The sequence below is a fragment of the Bufo bufo genome, chromosome 1, assembly GCF_905171765.1.
Source record: "Bufo bufo chromosome 1, aBufBuf1.1, whole genome shotgun sequence".
In the NCBI taxonomy this organism is placed as follows: domain Eukaryota; kingdom Metazoa; phylum Chordata; class Amphibia; order Anura; family Bufonidae; genus Bufo; species Bufo bufo.
In genome coordinates this window covers 753,557,132-753,576,950 of record NC_053389.1, presented here as the reverse complement: position 1 = coordinate 753,576,950, position 19,819 = coordinate 753,557,132, and the positions used below count along the sequence as shown (strand labels likewise).

General features: G+C 40.9%; 6 non-coding genes across 6 annotated transcripts; all 6 read right to left on the bottom strand.

Annotated features, from left to right (window-relative positions):
- Window positions 1-630: 630 nt before the first annotated feature.
- Window positions 631-704, bottom strand: TRNAT-AGU. The gene has a single exon. It is a non-coding gene; the product is annotated as a tRNA-Thr (tRNA).
- A 588-nt stretch (window positions 705-1,292) lies between these two features.
- On the bottom strand, window positions 1,293-1,366 carry TRNAT-AGU. Its single transcript has one exon. It is a non-coding gene; the product is annotated as a tRNA-Thr (tRNA).
- Window positions 1,367-3,563: 2,197 nt separating this feature from the next.
- Window positions 3,564-3,637, bottom strand: TRNAT-AGU. The gene has a single exon. It is a non-coding gene; the product is annotated as a tRNA-Thr (tRNA).
- A 9,255-nt stretch (window positions 3,638-12,892) lies between these two features.
- On the bottom strand, window positions 12,893-12,966 carry TRNAT-AGU. Its single transcript has one exon. It is a non-coding gene; the product is annotated as a tRNA-Thr (tRNA).
- Window positions 12,967-14,421: 1,455 nt separating this feature from the next.
- Window positions 14,422-14,495, bottom strand: TRNAT-AGU. Its single transcript has one exon. It is a non-coding gene; the product is annotated as a tRNA-Thr (tRNA).
- A 4,928-nt stretch (window positions 14,496-19,423) lies between these two features.
- Window positions 19,424-19,497, bottom strand: TRNAT-AGU. Its single transcript has one exon. It is a non-coding gene; the product is annotated as a tRNA-Thr (tRNA).
- Between the last annotated feature and the right edge of the window lie 322 nt (window positions 19,498-19,819).

Sequence of the window (19,819 nt, the reverse complement as noted above, 5' to 3'; positions counted from 1 at the left end):
AACAGAATAGACAGAGATGATAGAGGAACTGGAGCTATAAGAGGGAAAGAGAATCATGTTACCATCTCACTGCCTTTAGCAAGTAATGAGTGAGGTGAGTACTTAAGGCAGCAGTCAGGAATCTGGCACTGCTGGATCATCCTGACTACGGACTATAAAAACCAGTCACATTTTGAAAAGATGTTTTCTAGGTAAATAGTGCATCTTATAGTCCACAAACAACGTTAAGTAGGAAATGTAGGATGAGATCATGAGAGACATGAAACCCAGATCCCAACTCAAAATAAATTAAAAATCCAAAATTCATTTAGATTCTAGAAAAGACCCATAACTTAATTCAGGCCCTAGACTTATAATTTAATTCAGACCCCTATATTAATTCAACCAGGATGGAACCAGAATTTCTTTGTTTTAGGTAATGATTATTTTTGTTGTTACCAATGGTTCCTAATCTATCAGAGTTGAATCAAAAACTCCTACATTAACAGACATGTCAAGTGTGATGACAGTTCCTTTTTAAATCTGTGTGTGAACTGTCTGTTGAGAGCAACTGTTCAGAAAGGAAAATCTGATGTCGAAATCTAGTGTCTTGATTATATTTTTTCATGTGACATAAAATTCTGAATGAAAAGGCACTGCTGAGATTTGAACTCAGGATCTCCTGTTTACTAGACAGGCGCTTTAACCAGCTAAGCCACAGCACCAAGATGAAACTTTGTAATGTATCTTCATTTTTCTCACCTTTCGGCATCCTATATTTGCCCAGGCCTATAGGATCTCTTTAAATTTTGAAAATCCCATATGGTCACTCCAAAAATCTGTCTAGATTGGAACAAAACAGAATAGACAGAGATGATAGAGGAACTGGAGCTATGGGAGGGAAAGAGAATCATGTTACCATCTCACTGCCTTTAGCAAGTAATGAGTGAGGTGAGTACTTAAGGCAGCAGTCAGGAATCTGGCACTGCTGGATCATCCTGACTACGGACTATAAAAACCAGTCACATTTTGAAAATATGTTTTCTAGCTAAATAGTGCATCTTATAGTCCACAAACAACGTTAAGTAGGAAATGTAGGATGAGATCATGAGAGACATGAAACCCAGATCCCAACTCAAAATAAATTAAAAATCCAAAATTCATTTAGATTCTAGAAAAGACACATAACTTAATTCAGGCCCTAGACTTATAATTTAATTCAGACCCCTATATTAATTTAACTAGGATTTCTTTGTTTTAGGTAATGATTATTTTTGTTGTTACCAATGGTTCCTAATCTATCAGAGTTGAAAAGGCACTGCTGAGATTTGAACTCAGGATCTCCTGTTTACTAGACAGGCGCTTTAACCAGCTAAGCCACAGCACCACACCACTGACAGCCTGGAAGCCTGGAAGCCTGGAAGCCTGGAAGCCTAGAAGCCTGGAAGCCTAGAAGCCTGGAAGCCTGGAAGCCATCAAAATTTGAAAATATTCAACTTGGATTTGTGCCACATATACAACTGTATTGCTCTCCTCTGGGTGGCGATAAAGTTGAATACTTTGGTGAATAATCTTTAAATTTTGAAAATCCCATATGGTCACTCCAAAAATCTGTCTAGATTGGAACAAAACAGAATAGACAGAGATGATAGAGGAACTGGAGCTATGGGAGGGAAAGAGAATCATGTTACCATCTCACTGCCTTTAGCAAGTAATGAGTGAGGTGAGTACTTAAGGCAGCAGTCAGGAATCTGGCACTGCTGGATAATCCTGACTACGGACTATAAAAACCAGTCACATTTTGAAAAGATTTTTTGTAGCTAAATAGTGCATCTTATAGTCATAAGAGACATGAAACCCAGACCCCAACTCAAAATAAATTAAAAATCCAAAATTCATTTAGATTCTAGAAAAGACCCATAACTTAATTCAGGCCCTAGACTTATAATTTAATTCAGACCCCTATATTAATTCAACCAGGATGGAACCAGAATTTCTTTGTTTTAGGTAATGATTATTTTTGTTGTTACCAATGGTTCCTAATCTATCAGAGTTGAATCAAAAACTCCTACATTAACAGACATGTCAAGTGTGATGACAGTTCCTTTTTAAATCTGTGTGTGAACTGTCTGTTGAGAGCAACTGTTCAGAAACGAAAATCTGATGTCGAAATCTAGTGTCTTGATTATATTTTTTCAAGTGACATAAAATTCTGAATGAAAAGGCATTGCTGAGATTTGAACTCAGGATCTCAGGTTTACTAGACAGGCGCTTTAACCAGCTAAGCCACAGCACCAAGATGAAACTTTGTAATGTATCTTCATTTTTCTCACCTTCCGGCATCCTATATTTGCCCAGGCCTATAGGATCTCTTTAAATTTTGAAAATCCCATATGGTCACTCCAAAAATCTGTCTAGATTGGAACAAAACAGAATAGACAGAGATGATAGAGGAACTGGAGCTATAAGAGGGAAAGAGAATCATGTTACCATCTCACTGCCTTTAGCAAGTAATGAGTGAGGTGAGTACTTAAGGCAGCAGTCAGGAATCTGGCACTGCTGGATCATCCTGACTACGGACTATAAAAACCAGTCACATTTTGAAAAGATGTTTTCTAGCTAAATAGTGCATCTTATAGTCCACAAACAACGTTAAGTAGGAAATGTAGGATGAGATCATGAGAGACATGAAACCCAGATCCCAACTCAAAATAAATTAAAAATCCAAAATTCATTTAGATTCTAGAAAAGACCCATAACTTAATTCAGGCCCTAGACTTATAATTTAATTCAGACCCCTATATTAATTCAACCAGGATGGAACCAGAATTTCTTTGTTTTAGGTAATGATTTTTTTTGTTGTTTCCAATGGTTTATAATCTATCAGAGTTGAATCAAAAACTCCTACATTAACAGACATGTCAAGTGTGATGACAGGTCCTCTTTAAATCTGTGTGTGAACTGTCTGTTGAGAGCAACTGTTCAGAAAGGAAAATCTGATGTCGAAATCTAGTGGCTTGATAATATTTTTTCATGTGACATAAAGTTCTGAATGAAAAGGCACTGCTGAGATTTGAACTCAGGATCTCCTGTTTACTAGACAGGCACTTTAACCAGCTAAGCTGGACAGGCACACTATTTCTAGCTAAATAGTGCATCTTATAGTCCACAAACAACGTTAAGTAGGAAATGTAGGATGAGATCATAAGAGACATGAAACCCAGACCCCAACTCAAAATAAATTAAAAATCCAAAATTCATTTAGATTCTAGAAAAGACCCATAACTTAATTCAGGCCCTAGACTTATAATTTAATTCAGACCCCTATATTAATTCAACCAGGATGGAACCAGAATTTCTTTGTTTTATTTAATGATTATTTTTGTTGTTACCAATGGTTTCTAATCTATCAGAGTTGAATTAAAAACTCCTACATTAACAGACATGTCAAGTGTGATGACAGGTCCTTTTTAAATCTGTGTGTGAACTGTCTGTTGAGAGCAACTGTTCAGAAAGGAAAATCTGATGTCGAAATCTAGTGGCTTGATAATATTTTTTCATGTGACATAAGGTTCTGAATGAGAAGGCACTGCTGAGATTTGAACTCAGGATCTCCTGTTTACTAGACAGGCGCTTTAACCAGCTAAGCCACAGCACCAAGATGAAACTTTGTTATGTATCTGCATTTTTCTCACCTTTCGGCATCCTATATTTGCCCAGGCCTATAGGATCTCTTTAAATTTTGAAAATCCCATATGGTCACTCCAAAAATCTGTCTAGATTGGAACAAAACAGAATAGACAGAGATGATAGAGGAACTGGAGCTATAAGAGGGAAAGAGAATCATGTTACCATCTCACTGCCTTTAGCAAGTAATGAGTGAGGTGAGTACTTAAGGCAGCAGTCAGGAATCTGGCACTGCTGGATCATCCTGACTACGGACTATAAAAACCAGTCACATTTTGAAAAGATGTTTTCTAGGTAAATAGTGCATCTTATAGTCCACAAACAACGTTAAGTAGGAAATGTAGGATGAGATCATGAGAGACATGAAACCCAGATCCCAACTCAAAATAAATTAAAAATCCAAAATTCATTTAGATTCTAGAAAAGACCCATAACTTAATTCAGGCCCTAGACTTATAATTTAATTCAGACCCCTATATTAATTCAACCAGGATGGAACCAGAATTTCTTTGTTTTAGGTAATGATTATTTTTGTTGTTTCCAATGGTTCCTAATCTATCAGAGTTGAATCAAAAACTCCTACATTAACAGACATGTCAAGTGTGATGACAGGTCCTCTTTAAATCTGTGTGTGAACTGTCTGTTGAGAGCAACTATTCAGAAAGGAAAATCTGATGTCGAAATCTAGTGGCTTGATAATATTTTTTCATGTCACATAAAGTTCTGAATGAAAAGGCACTGCTGAGATTTGAACTCAGGATCTCCTGTTTACTAGACAGGCACTTCAACCAGCTAAGCCACAGCACCACACCACTGACAGCCTGGAAGCCTGGAAGCCTGGAAGCCATCAAAATTTGAAAATATTCAACTGCACTTTTGGCCTGATGTTTAACACATTTGCCAGCGAAATAAGCAACACTCGACTGATTTCAGTGCGTTCTGCATGGAAAAGCAGAGGGTAAGCCTCATTGAAAGACGGAGGGGCTAAACATTTGCGCGGATCAACAGGAATTAAAACTACACCATGCCCTTGTCAAAAGGGAAATGTAGGATGAGATCATGAGAGACATGAAACCCAGACCCCAACTCAAAATAAATTAAAAATCCTAAATTCATTTTAATTCTACAAAAGACCCATAAATTATTTCAGGCTCTAGACTTATAATTTAATTCAGACCCCTATATTAATTCAACCAGGATGGAACCAGAATTTCTTTGTTTTAGGTAATGATTATTTTTGTTTTTACCAATGGTTCCTAATCTATCAGAGTTGAATCAAAAACTGCTACATTAACAGACATGTCAAGTGTGATGACAGGTCCTTTTTAAATCTGTGTGTGAGATCATGAGAGACATGAAACCCAGATCCCAACTCAAAATAAATTAAAAATCCAAAATTCATTTAGATTCTAGAAAAGACCCATAACTTAATTCAGGCCCTAGACTTATAATTTAATTCAGACCCCTATATTAATTCAACCAGGATGGAACCAGAATTTCTTTGTTTTAGGTAATGATTTTTTTTGTTGTTTCCAATGGTTTATAATCTATCAGAGTTGAATCAAAAACTCCTACATTAACAGACATGTCAAGTGTGATGACAGGTCCTCTTTAAATCTGTGTGTGAACTGTCTGTTGAGAGCAACTGTTCAGAAAGGAAAATCTGATGTCGAAATCTAGTGGCTTGATAATATTTTTTCATGTGACATAAAGTTCTGAATGAAAAGGCACTGCTGAGATTTGAACTCAGGATCTCCTGTTTACTAGACAGGCGCATTAACCAGCTAAGCCACAGCACCAAACCACTGACAGCTTGGAAGCCTGGAAGCCTGGAAGCCTGGAAGCCTGGAAGCATGGAAGCATGGAAGCCATCAAAATTTGAAAATATTCAACTGCACTTTTGGCCTGATGTTTAACACATTTGCCAGCGAAATAAGCAACACTCGACTGATTTCAGTGCGTTCTGCATGGAAAAGCAGAGGGTAAGCCTCATTGAAAGACGGAGGGGCTAAACATTTGCGCGGATCAACAGGAATTAAAACTACACCATGCCCTTGTCAAAAGGGAAATGTAGGATGAGATCACGAGAGACATGAAACCCAGACCCCAACTCAAAATAAATTAAAAATCCTAAATTCATTTTAATTCTAGAAAAGACCCATAAATTAATTCAGGCTCTAGACTTATAATTTAATTCAGACCCCTATATTAATTCAACCAGGATGGAACCAGAATTTCTTTGTTTTAGGTAATGATTATTTTTGTTGTTACCAATGGTTCCTAATCTATCAGAGTTGAATCAAAAACTGCTACATTAACAGACATGTCAAGTGTGATGACAGGTCCTTTTTAACCCCTTAAGGACTCAGCCCTATTTCACCTTAAGGACTTGGCCATTTTTTGCAAATCTGACCAGTGTCACTTTAAGTGCTGATAACTTTAAAACGCTTTGACTTATCGAGGCCGTTCTAAGATTGTTTTTTCGTCACATATTGTACTTCATGACACTGGTAAAATGAAGTCAAAAATTATTATTTTTTTCCACAAAATAATACCTAATTTACCAAATAAATTGAAAAATATGCAAATTTCAAAGTTTCAGTTTCTCTACTTCTGTAATACATAGTAATACACCAAAAAATTGTGATGACTTTACATTCCCCATATGTCTACTTCATGTTTGAATTGTTTTGGGAATGATATTTTATTTTTTGGGGATGTTATAAGGCTTAGAAGTTTAGAAGCAAATCTTGAAATTTCTGAAGTCACTTTGCGAGGCTTACATAATAGAAACCACCCAAAAATGACCCCATCTAAGAAACTACACCCCTCAAGGTATTCAAAACTGATTTTACAAACTTCGTTAACCCTTTAGGTGTTGCACAAGAGTTATTGGCAAATGGGGAAGAAATTTGCGAATTTCATTTTTTTGCCTAATTTTCCATTTTAACCAATTTTTTCCACTAACAAAGCAAGGGTTAACAGCCAAACAAGACTGTATCTTTATTGCCCTGACTCTGCCGTTTACAGAAACTCCCCATATGTGGCCGTAAACTACTGTACGGCCACACAGCGGGGCGTAGAGTGAAAGGTGCGCCGTTTGGTTTTTGGAAGGCAGATTTTGCTGGACTGTTTTTTTGACACCATGTCCCATTTGAAGCCCCCCTGATGCACCCCTAGAGTAGAAACTCCATAAAAGTGACCCCATCTAAGAAACTACACCCCTCAAGGTATTCAAAACTGATTTTACAAACTTTGTTAACTCTTTAGGTGTTGCACAAGATTTAATGGAAAATAGAGATCCAATTTCCAAATTTCACTTTTTTGGCAGATTTTCCATTTTAATATTTTTTTTCCAGTTACAAAGCAAGGGTTAACAGCCAAACCAAACTCAATATTTATGGCCCTGATTCTGTAGTTTACAGAAACACCCCATATGTGGTTGTAAACCGCTGTACGGGCACACGGCAGGGCGCAGAAGGAAAGGAATGCCATACGGTTTTTGGAAGGCAGGTTTTGCTGGACTGGTTTTTTGACACCATGTCCCATTTGAAGCCCCCCTGATGCACCCCTAGAGTAGAAACTCCAGAAAAGTGACCCCATTTTATAAACTACGGAATAGGGTGGCAGTTTTGTTGGTACTAGTTTAGGGTACATATGATTTTTGGTTGCTCTATATTACACTTTTTGTGCGGCAAGGTAACAAGAAATAGCTTTTTTGGCAGTTTTTTTTTTTTTGTGATTTACAAAATTCATCTGACAGGTTAGATCATGTGGTAATTTCATAGAGCAGGTTTTCCCGGACGCGGCGATACCTAATATGTATACAATTTTTTTAATTTGTGTAAGTTTTACCCAATGATTTCATTTTTAAAACAAAAAAAAAGTTTTAGTGTCTCCATAGTCTAAGAGCCATAGTTTTTTCAGTTTTTGGGCGATTATCTTAACCACCTCCGGACCGCCTAACGCAGGATCGCGTTGCGGAGGTGGCAGCCCTGCGCAGAGTCACGCATATATGCGTCATCTCGCGAGACGCGAGATTTCCTGTGAACGCGCGCACACAGGCGCGCGCGCTCACAGGAACGGAAGGTAAGAGAGTTGATCTCCAGCCTGCCAGCGGCGATCGTTCGCTGGCAGGCTGGAGATGTGTTTTTTTTAACCCCTAACAGGTATATTAGACGCTGTTTTGATAACAGCGTCTAATATACCTGCTACCTGGTCCTCTGGTGGTCCCCTTTGTTTGGATCGACCACCAGAGGACACAGGTATCTCAGTAAAGTAGCACCAAGCACCACTACACTACACTACACCCCCCCCCCGTCACTTATTAACCCCTTATTAGCCCCTGATCACCCCTGATCACCTCATATAGACTCCCTGATCACCCCCCTGTCATTGATTACCCCCCTGTCATTGATTACCCCCCTGTCATTGATTACCCCCCTGTCATTGATCAACCCCCTGTAAAGCTCCATTCAGACGTCCGCATGATTTTTACGGATGCACTGATAGATGGATCGGATCCGCAAAACGCATCCGGACGTCTGAATGAAGCCTTACAGGGGCATGATCAATGACTGTGGTTATCACCCCATATAGACTCCCTGATCACCCCCCTGTCATTGATTACCCCCCTGTAAAGCTCCATTCAAATGTCCGCATGCTTTTTACGGATCCACTTATAGATGGATCGGATCCGCAAAACGCATCCGGACGTCTGAATAAAGCCTTACAGGGGCATGATCAATGACTGTGGTTATCACCCCATATAGACTCCCTGATCACCCCCCTGTCATTGATCACCCCCCCTGTCATTGATTACCCCCCTGTAAAGCTCCATTCAGATGTCCGCATGATTTTTACGGATGCACTGATAGATGGATCGGATCCGCAAAACGCATCCGGACGTCTGAATGAAGCCTTACAGGGGCATGATCAATGACTGTGGTTATCACCCCATATAGACTCCCTGATCACCCCCCTGTCATTGATCACCCCCCTGTCATTGATCACCCCCCCTGTCATTGATCACCCCCCCTGTCATTGATCACCCTCTGTAAGGCTCCATTCAGACATTTTTTTGGCCCAAGTTAGCGGAATTATTATTTTTTTTTCTTACAAAGTCTCATATTCCACTAACTTGTGTCAAAAAATAAAATCTCACATGAACTCACCATACCCCTCACGGAATCCAAATGAGTAAAAATTTTTAGACATTTATATTCCAGACTTCTTCTCACGCTTTAGGGCCCCTAGAATGCCAGGGCAGTATAAATACCCCACATGTGACCCCATTTCGGAAAGAAGACACCCCCAGGTATTCCGTGAGGGGCATATTGTGTCCATGAAAGATTGAAATTTTTGTCCCAAGTTAGCGGAACGGGAGACTTTGTGAGAAAAAAATTAAAAATATCAATTTCCGCTAACTTGTGCCAAAAAAAAAAAATTCTATGAACTCACCATGCCCCTCATTGAATACCTTGGGGTGTCTTCTTTCCAAAATGGGGTCACATGTGGGGTATTTATACTGCCCTGGCATTCTAGGGGCCACAAAGCGTGAGAAGAAGTCTGGTATCCAAATGTCTAAAAATGCCCTCCTAAAAGGAATTTGGGCACCTTTGCGCATCTAGGCTGCAAAAAAGTGTCACACATCTGGTATCGCCGTACTCAGGAGAAGTTGGGGAATGTGTTTTGGGGTGTCATTTTACATATACCCATGCTGGGTGAGATAAATATCTTGGTCAAATGCCAACTTTGTATAAAAAAATGGGAAAAGTTGTCTTTTGCCAAGATATTTCTCTCACCCAGCAAGGGTATATGTAAAATGACACCCCAAAACACATTCCCCAACTTCTCCCGAGTACGGAAATACCACATGTGTGGCACTTTTTTGCAGCCTAGGTGGGCAAAGGGGCCCACATTCCAAAGAGCACCTTTAGGATTTCACAGGTCATTTACCTACTTACCACACATTAGGGCCCCTGGAAAATGCCAGGGCAGTATAACTACCCCACAAGTGACCCCATTTTGGAAAGAAGACACCCCAAGGTATTCCGTGAGGGGCATGGCGAGTTCCTAGAATTTTTTATTTTTTGTCACAAGTTAGTGGAAAATGCTGATTTTTTTTTTTTTTCCATACAAAGTCTCATATTCCTCTAACTTGTGACAAAAAATAAAAACTTCCATGAACTCACTATGCCCATCAGCGAATACCTTGGGGTCTCTTCTTTCCAAAATGGGGTCACTTGTGGGGTAGTTATACTGCCCTGGCATTCTAGGGGCCCAAATGTGTGGTAAGGAGTTTGAAATCAAATTCTGTAAAAAATGACCTGTGAAATCCGAAAGGTGCTCTTTGGAATATGGGCCCCTTTGCCCACCTAGGCTGCAAAAAAGTGTCACACATCTGGTATCTCCGTACTCAGGAGAAGTTGGGGAATGTGTTTTGGGGTGTCATTTTACATATACCCATGCTGGGTGAGAGAAATATCTTGGCAAAAGACAACTTTTCCCATTTTTTTATACAAAGTTGGCATTTGACCAAGATATTTATCTCACCCAGCATGGGTATATGTAAAAAGACACCCCAAAACACATTCCTCAACTTCTCCTGAATACAGAGATACCAGATGTGTGACACTTTTTTGCAGCCTAGGTGGGCAAAGGGGCCCATATTCCAAAGAGCACCTTTCGGATTTCACTCGTCATTTTTTACAGAATTTGATTTCAAACTCCTTACCACACATTTGGGCCCCTAGAATGCCAGGGCAGTATAACTACCCCACAAGTGACCCCATTTTGGAAAGAAGAGACCCCAAGGTATTCGCTGATGGGCATAGTGAGTTCATAGAACTTTTTATTTTTTGTCACAAGTTAGTGGAATATGAGACTTTGTAAGAAAAAAAAAAAAAATCATCATTTTCCGCTAACTTGTGACAAAAAATAAAAAGTTCTATGAACTCACTATGCCCATCAGCGAATACCTTAGGGTGTGTACTTTCCGAAATGGGGTCATTTGTGGGGTATTTGTACTGTCTGGGCATTGTAGAACCTCAGGAAACATGACAGGTGCTCAGAAAGTCAGAGCTGCTTCAAAAAGCGGAAATTCACATTTTTGTACCATAGTTTGTAAACGCTATAACTTTTACCCAAACCATTTTTTTTTTACCCAAACATTTTTTTTTAATCAAAGACATGTAGAACAATAAATTTAGAGCAAAATTTATATATGGATGTAGTTTTTTTTGCAAAATTTTACAACTGAAAGTGAAAAATGTCATTTTTTTGCAAAAAAACCGTTAAATTTCGATTAATAACAAAAAAAGTAAAAATGTCAGCAGCAATGAAATACCACCAAATGAAAGCTCTATTAGTGAGAAGAAAAGGAGGTAAAATTCATTTGGGTGGTAAGTTGCATGACCGAGCAATAAATGGTGAAAGTAGTGTAGGTCAGAAGTGTAAAAAGTGGCCTGGTCTTTCAGGGTGTTTAAGCACTGGGGGCTGAAGTGGTTAAGTAGGGTCTCATTTTTTGCGGGATGAGATGATGGTTTGATTTGCACTATTTTGGGGTGCATATGACTTTTTGATCGCTTGCTATTACACTTTTTGTGACGTAAGATGACAAAAAATGGCTATTTTTACACCGTTTTTATTTTTATTTTTTTACGGTGGTCATCTGAGGGGTTAGGTCATGTGATATTTTTATAGAGGCGGTCGATACGGACGCGGCGATACCTAATATGTATACTTTTTTTTAATTTATGTAAGTTCTACACAATGATTTCATTTTTGAAACCAAAAAAATCATGTTTTAGTGTTTCCATAGTCTAAGAGCCATAGTTTTTTCAGTTTTTGGGCGATTATCTTAAGTAGGGTCTCATTTTTTGCGGGATGAGATGACGGTTTGATTGTTGCAATTTTGGCGTACATGCGACTTTTTTGATCACTTTTATTACCTTTTTTTGGGAAGTAAGGTGGGCAAAATTTCAATTTCATCATAGTTTTTTATTTTTTATTTTTATGGTGTTCACCGTTCAGGTAAAGTAACATGACCGTTTTATAGATCAGGTCGTTACGGACGCGGCGATACCAAACATGTGTAGGGAATTTTATTTTTTTCATTTTTATTCAGTGATAAATGTGTTTTTTGATTTTTACTTTTTTTCACTTTTTTTTTACTTTTTTTTTTTACCCAGACCCACTTGGTTCTTGAAGATCCAGTGGGTCTGATGTCTGTATAATACAGTACTGTACTCTATATAGGGTACTGCACTGTATTTTACTTACACTGAACAGATCTATGCTTTTAGCACAGATCTGTTCAGCACCATGGACAGCAGGACGCCTGAGCAGGCGTCCTGTTGCAATGGGAACCTTCCCCGTCTGCTCAGAACTTCGCAGACGGGGAAGGGTGAGCACAGGGCTTCGGGGGGCTGTCTGGGGGCTCTCTCCCTCTCCATCGGGGGGCTGCAAAGGCACTGCAGCCCCCCCGATCGGAGAGGGAGGGAGCTCCCTGAGCTGTTAACCTTTTCCATACAGCGGTCCGTACGGACCGCTGTATGGAAAGGGTTAAACGGCTGACATCGCATCACCGATGTCAGCCGTTTATACCAGGGTGCCAGCAATGTGCTGGCACCCTGGTATACCCACTGAACACCAACGATTATTCAATGGGAGGCGGGCGGGGGATCGCGATCCCGCCTGCCGCACCGCCCGCCTCCCGCAACGCCCCCACCGCCCGCACCCCCCCCCTGCACCTTCCACCGGGCTAAAATCATTCAGAGGTGCAGGGGGGGTGATAAATATATATTTTTGCAACACTAAAGTTTCTGATCGCCGCGGTCAGGGACCGCAGCGATCAGAAACTGCAGAAAGCGCAACAAACCGCAGGTCTGAATTGACCTGCGATTTGTTGCGATCGCAGACATGGGGGGGTCACGGGACCCCCCCGTGCATTTAGCCGAGGTGCCTGCTCAATGATTTGAGCAGGCACCGGGTTCCGATCACTGCCAGCCGCACGCCAGTGATCGGAACAACACATGACGTACGGTTACGTCATGGGTCCTTAAGGACTCGGGAAACATGCCGTACCAATACGTCATGCGTCCCTAAGGGGTTAAATCTGTGTGTGAACTGTCTGTTGAGAGAAACTGTTCAGAAAGGAAAATCTGATGTCGAAATCTAGTGGCTTGATTATATTTTTTCATGTGACATAAAGTTCTGAATGAAAAGGCACTGCTGAGATTTGAACTCAGGATCTCCTGTTTACTAGACAGGCGCTTTAACCAGCTAAGCCACAGCACCAAGATGAAACTTTGTAATGTATCTTCATTTTTCTCACCTTTCGGCATCCTATATTTGCCCAGGCCTATAGGATCTCTTTAAATTTTGAAAATCCCATATGGTCACTCCAAAAATCTGTCTAGATTGGAACAAAACAGAATAGACAGAGATGATAGAGGAACTGGAGCTATGGGAGGGAAAGAGAATCATGTTACCATCTCACTGCCTTTAGCAAGTAATGAGTGAGGTGAGTACTTAAGGCAGCAGTCAGGAATCTGGCACTGCTGGATCATCCTGACTACGGACTATAAAAACCAGTCACATTTTGAAAATATGTTTTCTAGCTAAATAGTGCATCTTATAGTCCACAAACAACGTTAAGTAGGAAATGTAGGATGAGATCATGAGAGACATGAAACCCAGACCCCAACTCAAAATAAATTAAAAACCCAAAATTCATTTAGATTCTAGAAAAGACCCATAACTTAATTCAGGCCCTAGACTTATAATTTAATTCAGACCCCTATATTAATTCAACCAGGATGGAACCAGAATTTCTTTGTTTTAGGTAATGATTATTTTTGTTGTTTGCAATGGTTCCTAATCTATCAGAGTTGAATCAAAAACTCCTACATTAACAGACATGTCAAGTGTGATGACAGGTCCTCTTTAAATCTGTGTGTGAACTGTCTGTTGAGAGCAACTGTTCAGAAAGGAAAATCTGATGTAAGGGATTTAGGAGTAATTATTTCAGAAGACTTAAAGGTGGGAAGACAATGTAATAGAGCAGCACGAAATGCCAGCAGAATGCTTGGATGTATAGGGAGAGGTATAAGCAGTAGAAAGAGTGAAGTGCTTATGCCGCTGTACAGAACACTGGTGAGACCTCACTTGGAGTATTGTGCGCAGTACTGGAGGCCATATCTCCAGAAGGATATAGATACTCTAGAGAGAGTTCAGAGAAGAGCTACTAAACTAGTACATGGATTGCAGGATAAAACTTACCAGGAAAGGTTAAAGGACCTTAATATGTATAGCTTGGAAGAAAGAAGAGACAGAGGGGATATGATAGAAACTTTTAAATACATAAAGGGAATCAACTCGGTAAAGGAAGAGAGCATATTTAAAAGAAGAAAAACTACCACAAGAGGACACAGTTTTAAATTAGAGGGGCAAAGGTTTAAAAGTAATATAAGGAAGTATTACTTTACTGAGAGAGTAGTGGATGCATGGAATAGCCTTCCTGCAGAAGTGGTAGCTGCAAATACAGTGAAGGGGTTTAAGCATGCATGGGATAGGCATAAGGCCATCCTTCATATAAGATAGGGCCGGGGGCTATCCATAGTATTCAGTATATTGGGCAGACTAGATGGGCCAAATGGTTCTTATCTGCTGACACATTCTATGTTTCTATATGTTTCTATGAAATCTAGTGGCTTGATAATATTTTTTCATGTGACAAAGTTCTGAATGAAAAGTCACTGCTGAGATTTGAACTCAGGATCTCCTGTTTACTAGACAGGCGCTTTAACCAGCTAAGCCACAGCACCAAACCACTGACAGCCTGGAAGCCTGGAAGCCTGGAAGCCTGGAAGCCTGGAAGCCATCAAAATTTGAAAATATTCAACTGCACTTTTGGCCTGATGTTTAACACATTTGCTAGCGAAATAAGCAACACTCGACTGATTTCAGTGCGTTCTGCATGGAAAAGCAGAGGGGCAGCCTCATTGAAAGACGGAGGGGCTAAACATTTGCGCGGATCAACAGGAATTAAAACTACACCATGCCCTTGTCAAAAGGGAAATGTAGGATGAGATCACGAGAGACATGAAACCCAGACCCCAACTCAAAATAAATTAAAAATCCTAAATTCATTTTAATTCTAGAAAAGACCCATAAATTAATTCAGGCTCTAGACTTATAATTTAATTCAGACCCCTATATTAATTCAACCAGGATGGAACCAGAATTTCTTTGTTTTAGGTAATGATTATTTTTGTTGTTACCAATGGTTCCTAATCTATCAGAGTTGAATCAAAAACTGCTACATTAACAGACATGTCAAGTGTGATGACAGGTCCTTTTTAACCCCTTAAGGACTCAGCCCTATTTCACCTTAAGGACTTGGCCATTTTTTGCAAATCTGACCAGTGTCACTTTAAGTGCTGATAACTTTAAAACGCTTTGACTTATCCAGGCCGTTCTAAGATTGTTTTTTCGTCACATATTGTACTTCATGACACTGGTAAAATGAAGTCAAAAAATATTATTTTTTTCCACAAAATAATACCTAATTTACCAAATAAATTGAAAAATATGCAAATTTCAAAGTTTCAGTTTCTCTACTTCTGTAATACATAGTAATACTCCCAAAAATTGTGATGACTTTACATTCCCCATATGTCTACTTCAAGTTTGAATTGTTTTGGGAATGATATTTTATTTTTTGGGGATGTTATAAGGCTTAGAAGTTTAGAAGCAAATCTTGAAATTTCTGAAGTCACTTTGCGAGGCTTACATAATAGAAACCACCCAAAAATGACCCCATCTAAGAAACTACACCCCTCAAGGTATTCAAAACTGATTTTACAAACTTCGTTAACCCTTTAGGTGTTGCACAAGAGTTATTGGCAAATGGGGAAGAAATTTGCGAATTTCATTTTTTTGCCTAATTTTCCATTTTAACCAATTTTTTCCACTAACAAAGCAAGGGTTAACAGCCAAACAAGACTGTATCTTTATTGCCCTGACTCTGCCGTTTACAGAAACACCCCATATGTTGCCGTAAACTACTGTACGGCCACACAGCGGGGCGTAGAGTGAAAGGTGCGCCGTTTGGTTTTTGGAAGACAGATTTTGCTGGACTGGTTTTTTGACACCATGTCCCATTTGAAGCCTCCCTGATGCACCCCTAGAGTAGAAACTCCATAAAAGTGACCCCATCTAAGAAACTACACCCCTCAAGGTATTCAAAACTGATTTTACAAACTTCGTTAACCCTTTAGGTGTTGCACAAGAGTTATTGGCAAATGGGGATGAAATTTGAGAATTTCATTTTTTTGCCTAATTTTCCATTTTAACCAATTTTTTCCACTAACAAAGCAAGGGTTAACAGCCAAACAAGACTGTATCTTTATTGCCCTGACTCTGCCGTTTACAGAAACTCCCCATATGTGGCCGTAAACTACTGTACGGCCACACCGCGGGGCATAGAGTGAAAGGTGCGCCGTTTGGTTTTTGGAAGACAGATTTTGCTGGACTGTTTTTTTGACACCATGTCCCATTTGAAGCCCCCCTGATGCACCCCTAGAGTAGAAACTCCATAAAAGTGACCCCATCTAAGAAACTACACCCCTCAAGGTATTCAAAACTGATTTTACAAACTTTGTTAACTCTTTAGGTGTTGCACAAGATTTAATGGAAAATAGAGATCCAATTTCCAAATTTCACTTTTTTGGCAGATTTTCCATTTTAATATTTTTTTTCCAGTTACAAAGCAAGGGTTAACAGCCAAACCAAACTCAATATTTATGGCCCTGATTCTGTAGTTTACAGAAACACCCCATATGTGGTTGTAAACCGCTGTACGGGCACACGGCAGGGCGCAGAAGGAAAGGAATGCCATACGGTTTTTGGAAGGCAGGTTTTGCTGGACTGGTTTTTTGACACCATGTCCCATTTGAAGCCCCCCTGATGCACCCCTAGAGTAGAAACTCCAGAAAAGTGACCCCATTTTAGAAACTACGGAATAGGGTGGCAGTTTTGTTGGTACTAGTTTAGGGTACATATGATTTTTGGTTGCTCTATATTACACTTTTTGTGCGGCAAGGTAACAAGAAATAGCTTTTTTGGCAGTTTTTTTTTTTTTGTGATTTACAAAATTCATCTGACAGGTTAGATCATGTGGTAATTTCATAGAGCAGGTTTTCCCGGACGCGGCGATACCTAATATGTATACAATTTTTTTAATTTGTGTAAGTTTTACCCAATGATTTCATTTTTAAAACAAAAAAAAAGTTTTAGTGTCTCCATAGTCTAAGAGCCATAGTTTTTTCAGTTTTTGGGCGATTATCTTAACCACCTCCGGACCGCCTAACGCAGGATCGCGTTGCGGAGGTGGCAGCCCTGCGCAGAGTCACGCATATATGCGTCATCTCGCGAGACGCGAGATTTCCTGTGAACGCGCGCACACAGGCGCGCGCGCGCGCTCACAGGAACGGAAGGTAAGAGAGTTGATCTCCAGCCTGCCAGCGGCGATCGTTCGCTGGCAGGCTGGAGATGTGTTTTTTTTAACCCCTAACAGGTATATTAGACGCTGTTTTGATAACAGCGTCTAATATACCTGCTACCTGGTCCTCTGGTGGTCCCCTTTGTTTGGATCGACCACCAGAGGACACAGGTAGCTCAGTAAAGTAGCACCAAGCACCACTACACTACACTACACCCCCCCCCCGTCACTTATTAACCCCTTATTAGCCCCTGATCACCCCTGATCACCTCATATAGACTCCCTGATCACCCCCCTGTCATTGATTACCCCCCTGTCATTGATTACCCCCCTGTCATTGATCAACCCCCTGTAAAGCTCCATTCAGACGTCCGCATGATTTTTACGGATGCACTGATAGATGGATCGGATCCGCAAAACGCATCCGGACGTCTGAATGAAGCCTTACAGGGGCATGATCAATGACTGTGGTTATCACCCCATATAGACTCCCTGATCACCCCCCTGTCATTGATTACCCCCCTGTAAAGCTCCATTCAAATGTCCGCATGCTTTTTACGGATCCACTTATAGATGGATCGGATCCGCAAAACGCATCCGGACGTCTGAATAAAGCCTTACAGGGGCATGATCAATGACTGTGGTTATCACCCCATATAGACTCCCTGATCACCCCCCTGTCATTGATCACCCCCCCTGTCATTGATTACCCCCCTGTAAAGCTCCATTCAGATGTCCGCATGATTTTTACGGATGCACTGATAGATGGATCGGATCCGCAAAACGCATCCGGACGTCTGAATGAAGCCTTACAGGGGCATGATCAATGACTGTGGTTATCACCCCATATAGACTCCCTGATCACCCCCCTGTCATTGATTACCCCCCTGTAAAGCTCCATTCAAATGTCCGCATGCTTTTTACGGATCCACTTATAGATGGATCGGATCCGCAAAACGCATCCGGACGTCTGAATAAAGCCTTACAGGGGCATGATCAATGACTGTGGTTATCACCCCATATAGACTCCCTGATCACCCCCCTGTCATTGATCACCCCCCCTGTCATTGATTACCCCCCTGTAAAGCTCCATTCAGATGTCCGCATGATTTTTACGGATGCACTGATAGATGGATCGGATCCGCAAAACGCATCCGGACGTCTGAATGAAGCCTTACAGGGGCATGATCAATGACTGTGGTTATCACCCCATATAGACTCCCTGATCACCCCCCTGTCATTGATCACCCCCCTGTCATTGATCACACCCCTGTCATTGATCACCCCCCCTGTCATTGATCACCCCCCTGTCATTGATCACCCTCTGTAAGGCTCCATTCAGACATTTTTTTGGCCCAAGTTAGCGGAATTATTATTTTTTTTTCTTACAAAGTCTCATATTCCACTAACTTGTGTCAAAAAATAAAATCTCACATGAACTCACCATACCCCTCACGGAATCCAAATGAGTAAAAATTTTTAGACATTTATATTCCAGACTTCTTCTCACGCTTTAGGGCCCCTAGAATGCCAGGGCAGTATAAATACCCCACATGTGACCCCATTTCGGAAAGAAGACACCCCCAGGTATTCCGTGAGGGGCATATTGTGTCCATGAAAGATTGAAATTTTTGTCCCAAGTTAGCGGAACGGGAGACTTTGTGAGAAAAAAATTAAAAATATCAATTTCCGCTAACTTGTGCCAAAAAAAAAAAAATTCTATGAACTCACCATGCCCCTCATTGAATACCTTGGGGTGTCTTCTTTCCAAAATGGGGTCACATGTGGGGTATTTATACTGCCCTGGCATTCTAGGGGCCACAAAGCGTGAGAAGAAGTCTGGTATCCAAAGGTCTAAAAATGCCCTCCTAAAAGGAATTTGGGCACCTTTGCGCATCTAGGCTGCAAAAAAGTGTCACACATCTGGTATCGCCGTACTCAGGAGAAGTTGGGGAATGTGTTTTGGGGTGTCATTTTACATATACCCATGCTGGGTGAGATAAATATCTTGGTCAAATGCCAACTTTGTATAAAAAAATGGGAAAAGTTGTCTTTTGCCAAGATATTTCTCTCACCCAGCAAGGGTATATGTAAAATGACACCCCAAAACACATTCCCCAACTTCTCCCGAGTACGGAGATACCACATGTGTGGCACTTTTTTGCAGCCTAGGTGGGCAAAGGAAAATCTGATGTCGAAATCTAGTGGCTTGATAATATTTTTTCATGTGACATAAAGTTCTGAATGAAAAGGCACTGCTGAGATTTGAACTCAGGATCTCCTGTTTACTAGACAGGCGCTTTAACCAGCTAAGCCACAGCACCACACCACTGACTGCCTGGAAGCCTGGAAGCCTGGAAGCCTGGAAGCCTGGAAGCCTGGAAGCCTGGAAGCCTGGAAGCCTGGAAGCCTGGAAGCCTGGAAGCCTGGAAGCCTGGAAGCCTGGAAGCCTGGAAGCCTGGAAGCCTGGAAGCCTGGAAGCCTGGAAGCCTGGAAGCCTGGAAGCCTGGAAGCCTGGAAGCCTGGAAGCCTGGAAGCCTGGAAGCCTGGAAGCCTGGAAGCCTGGAAGCCTGGAAGCCTGGAAGCCTGGAAGCCTGGAAGCCTGGAAGCCTGGAAGCCTGGAAGCCTGGAAGCCTGGAAGCCTGG